General features: G+C 36.7%; 1 long non-coding RNA gene across 1 annotated transcript; it reads left to right on the top strand.

Moving 5' to 3' along the window:
• The first annotated feature begins 651 nt into the window (after positions 1-651).
• Positions 652-4,062, top strand: LOC140506949 (uncharacterized). The gene is made up of 2 exons (XR_011968166.1): positions 652-800; positions 3,445-4,062. It is a non-coding gene; the product is annotated as an uncharacterized lncRNA (long non-coding RNA).
• The last annotated feature ends 3,350 nt before the right edge of the window (positions 4,063-7,412 follow it).

Genomic DNA, 7,412 nt, shown 5'->3' with positions numbered 1-7,412 from the left:
CAGGACTTAATCAGCCTCTGAAAGTAATTAAAGTCATAGTAAACTCTTTCCAAATCCTCCTTTTAAAAACTTTCTCAACTAAGAAAAGGCAGGCAGGTGTCTTGACCATTGTGTTCTAAAAGATAGCAGGTGCAGCTATTGACTGAATTGAGGAATGGAAAAAGCAGCTTTTAGCCCTAGGGAATCTTGAAAGAAAATCACACTCCAAAAGAGCAGAGTGAATATTTTGAGTTTCTTAGAAAAATATCAATATGATAACACTTTAAAACAAAACTGTATTCCTGTATTAAGCTTAGGGCTATAAATATTTGAGAGGGCGGAATCCAAAGACAGAAAATGTAGGGGAAGAAACATCCTAAACATTTGGGGGTCCGAGGGGTCTGAAGATAGAAAATGTGAGGGCAAGAGAAGAAACCTAAGAAGGTAAATTTGGGTTGACCTGTTTCATTTATATCCATCGCCTATATTTTTGTAGGCAGAACTCTGCCAAACCTTGATCTGGAAAAATACTTTTTTTATTGGGACAGCCAATGAAATTGATCTTGGAATAGGCATTCCACTTATTTTAGGTTTTTATGGTTCAGAAATACTTCCTCATAACTGAGATCAATCTTTGTGGAATTGAACAACCCAGGTGTCTTCAATCTTCTCATTGTAGGAGAAGAGTGGTCCTCATGTCCTCACTAGAGCAAAGCAGTTAAAATGGGGAAACATCAAGTACAGGTTCGGGACTTCTTACATTGGAGGTTAGAATTATTCCTTAATTTGTTTATTTTTATTGTAGGACTAGATTATTACAGGTAAGGACCGCTTCTTTGTTGATATGAGAACAATTTTCCCTGTGTATGAGTCACTGAAAATATTTAGATTAATATTTATACTGTTTCTAAATGAATAGCATTTTTATAGTTATAGTGACAACTGGAATTTTTCAAACCCCCAAAGTAATACTTTTGGGAATCCGTTGGAAGAAAAGTCTTTTGCTATCTTCATAGGGAAAGTTAATATCAGGACTCAGAAAAGTCTTAATCGACCATGGGCAAACTCATTGTGTGAACCATACTTTCTCCCCTTGGGTTCAATAGCTGCAGCTCTAATGAATTGTGCTAAAAATTAATTTTACTGTTAAACTTCCTAGCTAAGACTTTAGGGTCAAGAGGTAATGAAGCCTTTTTTGGTGGTTCTGCCTGGCTTTTTATAATAAGGAAGTTATATAATATATCGGTGGGAGGGAGGTTTTTCTGTCTCAGTCAATCATTAAATCTTTATTAAATGGCTACTATATGCCAGCCTCCATGCTAGTAATTAGAGATATAAAGACAAATATGATAAAGTTCCTGCCCTTGTAGCCTTTTCTGCCACAATCAGTAGAAATATCTTTAATGAAAGGTGATGGTAGGCTAACTGATAGACAATATAGTATTTGGAGAAGACAAAAAATTCTTTTGGAGAAACTTGGAAGAATTGGTATTCCAGGGTAAGATGGAGTTGGTAATTAAGGAGAGAAATTATCTTTAGCCTTCAAAAGAAAGGGTAGTTAGGGGGCATCTAAATAATTTCAGCTAGCATCTTTCAGGAAGGCTTTTTCTCCATTCAGTTTGTCAGCATTCTCCCCAAACTTAGTTTGTTCATTTTTCTTTCTAAAATTTAGTTATTTAACTAACAATTTATCACCTCTCTTCACCCCAACCTTGCCCTAAAATTGAAAAAGAAAAACTCAACCCTTATAATTAATGTGGGTAGTCAAGCAAAACAAATTTGCAAATTGAGCACAATCCAAAATTTGTGTTTCATTCTGCATTTTGAGTCTAACCTCTCTGTCAGGAAGTGGGTAACATGCTTCATCATGGAACCCTCTGGTATCATGGTTGGTCATTATATATGAATTATAGTTCCTAAGTCTTTGGAAGTTGTATGTCTTTACAATGCACAAAATGTTCTAGTTTTGCTCACTTCAGTTTGCATCAGTTCTTACGTCTTCCCAGCTTTCTCCAAAACTATTCTTTTTATCTCTTCTCATCATACTTGTGCATGTCATTATTTTCTTATAATTTGTGTAACCATTTTCTAATTGATAGGTACTCCCTTAATTTCTAGTTTTTTGCTACTCTAAAGAGAGGAGCTCTAAATGTGGTTTTTTTTTTTTCATACGTTGGGTCGTATTTCTCTTTCTTTGATCTATCTGGCATGTAGACCTTAGGTTCAAAGGTATACACAGTTTGGTGACTAGGGGCATAGTTCCAAATTGCTTTCTAGAATTGATTTTTCCATCTCTTCTAGATAAACAGCAAGAATTTTGAAGGCAGAAGCTATTTCTGCCCTCCTTATACCTTCATACCCCTTTGATACCTCTTTCTGGAGGGGGAGGTATTAGATAACTCTAAGTATCTAATAAAGTGTTGTGTGTCTTTGATGGCTTAAAAGTGAAAAGAGGTGAGGTTTTTCAGAATGCTTTCAACTGTACAAAGGGCTGTTTTGAGGAAAAAAGATTGTTTCCTCCATTTGTAAGGAGCAAAAGGAGCATTGAATGGAAGTTGTAGAGAGATTTCCAAATGCTTCCTAGTGACTAGTTGTTCAGTCATTTTTAGTCATGTCTGACTCTTTATGACCACATTTAGGGTTTTCTTGGCAAAGATACTGGAGAGGCTTGCCATTTCCTTCTTCAGCCCATTTTATAGATGAGGAAACTGAGTAAAATAGGACCAAGCGTCTTGCCAGAATCATATAGCTAGTTAGTGTCTGAGGCCAGATATGAACTCCTGAAAATGAGTCTTCCTGACTCCAGGGCTTGCAGTTTGCTGCAGCACCATTTAGCTTCTTAATGATTAGAGCTGCCTTTCAGGAGAATATTCCACTCTAGGAATATTCTTCCTTGAAAATCTTTAAACACAGTAATTTTAAATCTTTTGTTATATCTCATACCTCTTTTGAAGTCTGGTGGAGCTTAATGTATCCTTCTCCAAATGATGTTTTCAGTTGCATAAAATAAATTGCATAAGATTACCAAGAAACACAACTATATTGAAATAATTATCAAGTTACATATTACAAAATTTCATGGGCTTCAAGGTTAGGAACCTCTATTCTAGTGCCACATGTATGGCCATTTTTCAGGGATACTGTAATAAAGTTCTCTTTCAGAGATGGCCTAGAAAGGAAATATAATATAGTGGATAAGTCACTGGCATTGAAGTCAGGAAGACCTGGGTTCAAATCCTACTTCAGACACTAGATAAATGACCCTGGTCAAGTTATTTAACCTCTATATGCCTCAGTTTCCCTCATCTGCAGAATGAGAGCATTGCACTTGGTGACCTTCTCTAGCTCTGTGATCCTATGTTCTGATGATATATCACAAAACTCTGTGATTCTCTATGTAGAGAAATACTGGGGTAATATTTATAAAGCCACAAGAATAAGTGAAGTGTTTGTATTTTTCCCCAGCTGAATGAGCATGTCTACACCAAGAAAAAAAAATATCAAGAAAAATTCATCTTCTAAGATATCTCAGTCTTACAGGGCTGGTTTGCAGTTCCCAGTAGGTCGAATCCATAAGTATTTAAAGACTGGAAACTATGCTAAAAGGATCAGTCCTAAAGCCCCTATCTTTCTGGCTGCTGTGATGGAATATTTGACAACAGAGATACTAGAGCTGTCTGGTAATGTTGCCCAGGAAAACAAGAAGATCCAGATCACCCCTTGGCATATCCAGCTAGCCCTTCAAAACGATGAGGAACTTCACAAGCTCTTGGCTGCTGCAATGATCCCTCAAGGTGGGGTGATGCCCTAATTTCATTTCTAGCTACTTTCCCAGAAGATTCATTAAGATCTACTACATGGGAAACCCTCATCTATCCAAAAGGTCTAGCTATCTTCCAGAGAAAAAGGAGGAGACCTTGGAACTTTCGTCTTCAGACATATATTGCTTGCTCTAAAATAGATTCAGTTTGCTTGGTGGAATGGTTGATAAAAGTGTATATTAGGTGATAATTTGGGTTTTTAATTATTTAATTAATCATATTTATAGAAATGCACCATAATAAAAATGTTTGCTGCTTCAAATTGGTCTGTAGAATTTGCTGCTGAAGGTAAAATGTTCCTTTAGCTTTCAAATAAACATCAAGCTGCCATTCTGGTTACTCTGGCTATGTTTAAAAGGAAGAAAACACTTCTTCTCAGTCTTCCATTTTAGAATAGGAAGGAAATTTTATTTCTTCTGTTGGTACAAGCTCTGTCTTGCTTAGAGTTAAAGGGGAATTCACTCATGTGGAGAAACAGGTCTGATTGAGTCAGGTGAGTTCTTTTTAATAGCCTAAATTCTCCTGCTAGTCAGAAGAGGAAAGACATAACTATTATAGCCCAGTTCTACTGAGAAAATGACCAAATAAAACTTGTGAGATAATTACTGTCTAAATTTTTATCATACAGGAGTTCTAAGCACTGGAATCGTGTTGGATCTAGGAGCTCATGTGTCCCACAACAGAGGGGCAGGTAGATAGACATAGGTCTTTGGGTGTTTAGGGTTAGTTTAGTGTTAATTTAGTTTTTGGTCCAGATCTGTGACTTCATCAAGTCAAAGTGGTCAACGGTAAAAACCTTTGACTACCAAAGTGGAACATTTAATCTCCCTAGGCAAATTGGCAACTCTAAGTCTTTTCACTTTAGAGAAATGATTGGGGACTCTCAAAGGTCTAGTGACTTGTTTAAGATCACAAAACCAGTCCAGATCAGCAGAAGGATTTGAACCCAGGTTTCTTGGCCTTATAGCCACTAAGTTATATTGTCTTTCTTCCGCTAGTTTTTTTTTTATATAACATATAACATACATTTATATAACACATAACATACATTGATTAGGATGACTTATAGAAGGATGTACAATCTATAGTTTGGCCACTTCCATCTTTGAGATTAATTAACCTTATGGTGAAAGATAATGTTCATGAAAATGAATATTATGATCTTGAAAAAGCCTCGACAGTTCTTATACGCTGTTCAGTATGCATTTCTGGAAAATGTTACTGTTTTAGTTCATTTACATTTTAACTCTTTGGCTTTAATTTCAGATTCAGGCAATTAGTACAACTTATTTTGGCTCCAGTTTCATCACCAGTCCCTAATTCTAATTTCGCTCGTCTGCCAAAAGTACGTCTAGTATTTTGGTTTTGTTTTTTGTTTTTTTTTTTTTTTTTAAGTGGGGTGGACCATGAAAGAGGTGCTTTTAGGAAGAGAGAATCTGTTGATGAAGGTTAGAATGACAGTAGGCAGAACACAGAGACTGGTTTTGTTGTTTTTATTTTTATTTGGTTTTTTCCACTTCCAGAAGAAAGTAGACCCTGGTATCTTGATGGTACAAGTCTGCTGTAATCTTATGTCCTGCTGTTTTTACAAGCCATATTTAGTCATTAACATTTCTAGGCAACACAAACAAAAATGGGCCTTCTCTATGGGATCAAAAAAGGTTGAACTCAAACTGGGTTGTTAATGAATTAGAATATGTCCTGTGCTACCCTCCACATTTTTCAGCCATTAACCCTTCTCTCCCCTCATTGTGAATTCTCTACACCAAGCCAGTATTGTCTTGTCTTGCAGACTCATGTGGCTTACTCTCATTCGCCTGCTTTTGTCCTTGTTCTTTCCACTTCTGAGAAAACCATTTCCCCCAGCCATCGCATTGGCAAATGTCACAAAGGTGAGAGAGAGACAGACAGACAGACAGAGATAACACACTGCATGACAGTATCCCACAAGATCTCTACAGCCTAGCTCATGGAGCAGAATCTAATACGACGAAATTCAACAGGGTTAAGTGTAAAGTCTTACCCTTGGGGTAAAAACATGAGCATAAATTGGGGGAAGCATGGGCAGACAGAAGTTCTTCTGAAATACAATCTTGCCTTTTAAGGTGGATTATAAGTTCAATCAATTTGTATAGCCCCATACAAACCATACAATCGTAGGTTGCACTAAAAGAGTTACAACTTCTATAAATGAAGAAGAGATAGAGCTATTGAGTTCTAGCCCTCATCAAACCTCATCTATAATATTGGAATCAGTTCTAGGTATCAGATTAAGAAGCAAATAGATGAGCAAAGTCCCCAAAGGAGGACAATCAGGCTATGAAGGGCCTGTCATATAAGTAGTGATTGGAAGAAATGGGAATATGTAATCTGGAGAAAAGTGAGAAAGGAGGGGTGAAGAAGGAAAGGAGAGATGTTTCCAAGTATTTGAAAGACTGTCCAGTGGGAGAAAAATTATAGTTACTCTTTTTGGTTCCAGGGGATAGAACCAGGAGCAGGGATGCAGGATGCAAAGTGGTGCATTTAAACTTTATGTCATGAAAATATGCCTATTAAAACTGAGTAAAAGTGCAATTGCCTACCCCTCCGTGAAAGTCATCTGGAAAAACCTAGATGACCATTTACTGAGGATGTTACAGTGGGGATTCTTTTCATGTATGGGTTAGACTACATTACTGAGGTTCCCTCCTACTTTTGAAATTGAGAGATCCTGCTATTTCTTTTAGGATTCACTCTAAAACTGGATTTTAACCTATGCTGGATTCTGAGCTCCTCTGTATTATTTGCACCACGAATTTGGCTACTTCAGTGACACCAGTCATTATGTGATTAACGTGTATATATCTTATCTCCTTAATTGTAACATCTTTGAGAGTAGCGTATACATACACATAATGATATATAATATATAATATGTATATTATGTATGTGTATATGTATATGCATACATATACATAAAATAACATCATAGGATTAGATATCAGAGCAGAAAGGCACTTGATAGTTTAATCTAATCCCCTCATTTTAGGGAGAAGGAAAATGAGGCCTAGAGAAATGACCCAGAATTTATAAGCAGTTAAGTAGCAAAGGATGGACCAACCTAGGTCATCTTCTGACATCAACTTCAGCATCTTTTCTACTGTACCATGTATAACCAAGCTCATTATGACTATTTTGAATAATCATTTATGCAAATTACATTGAGCCCCCACCAATGTAACACTCTATTACAATGCCATTCAAGAACCACTGATCCGGTTGTAAAAGCATTCAGTTTGTACAAAAAAGCAATGCAAATGAGAGAATCAAGCATTAAATCAATTCCCCACCCTCTTCATACTCCACACACAAGTAGGTTCAATTCTTTACATTCTCAAAATGATGAATGGGAAAGAAACTTCCTGAGGAAACTTCCTAGCAACCATCCTTCAGTTTATGAGTGGATGAGAAGAAACTCTCAATTATTCCCCCATCTCCTCTAAATACACTCAGTATCCAGTGTGGAGATGCAGGAAAACTCTCAGTTTGGCCCTTTTATCACTGGGATTCTACTAGGTCTCTTGGATTTGAGGATACTATGACTATATCAGTCCACACATTCGTGGTATTTTT

This window comes from Notamacropus eugenii, chromosome 5 (genome assembly GCF_028372415.1).
Source record: "Notamacropus eugenii isolate mMacEug1 chromosome 5, mMacEug1.pri_v2, whole genome shotgun sequence".
NCBI lineage: Eukaryota > Metazoa > Chordata > Mammalia > Diprotodontia > Macropodidae > Notamacropus > Notamacropus eugenii.
This window is presented reverse-complemented; position numbering and strand designations above follow the sequence as displayed.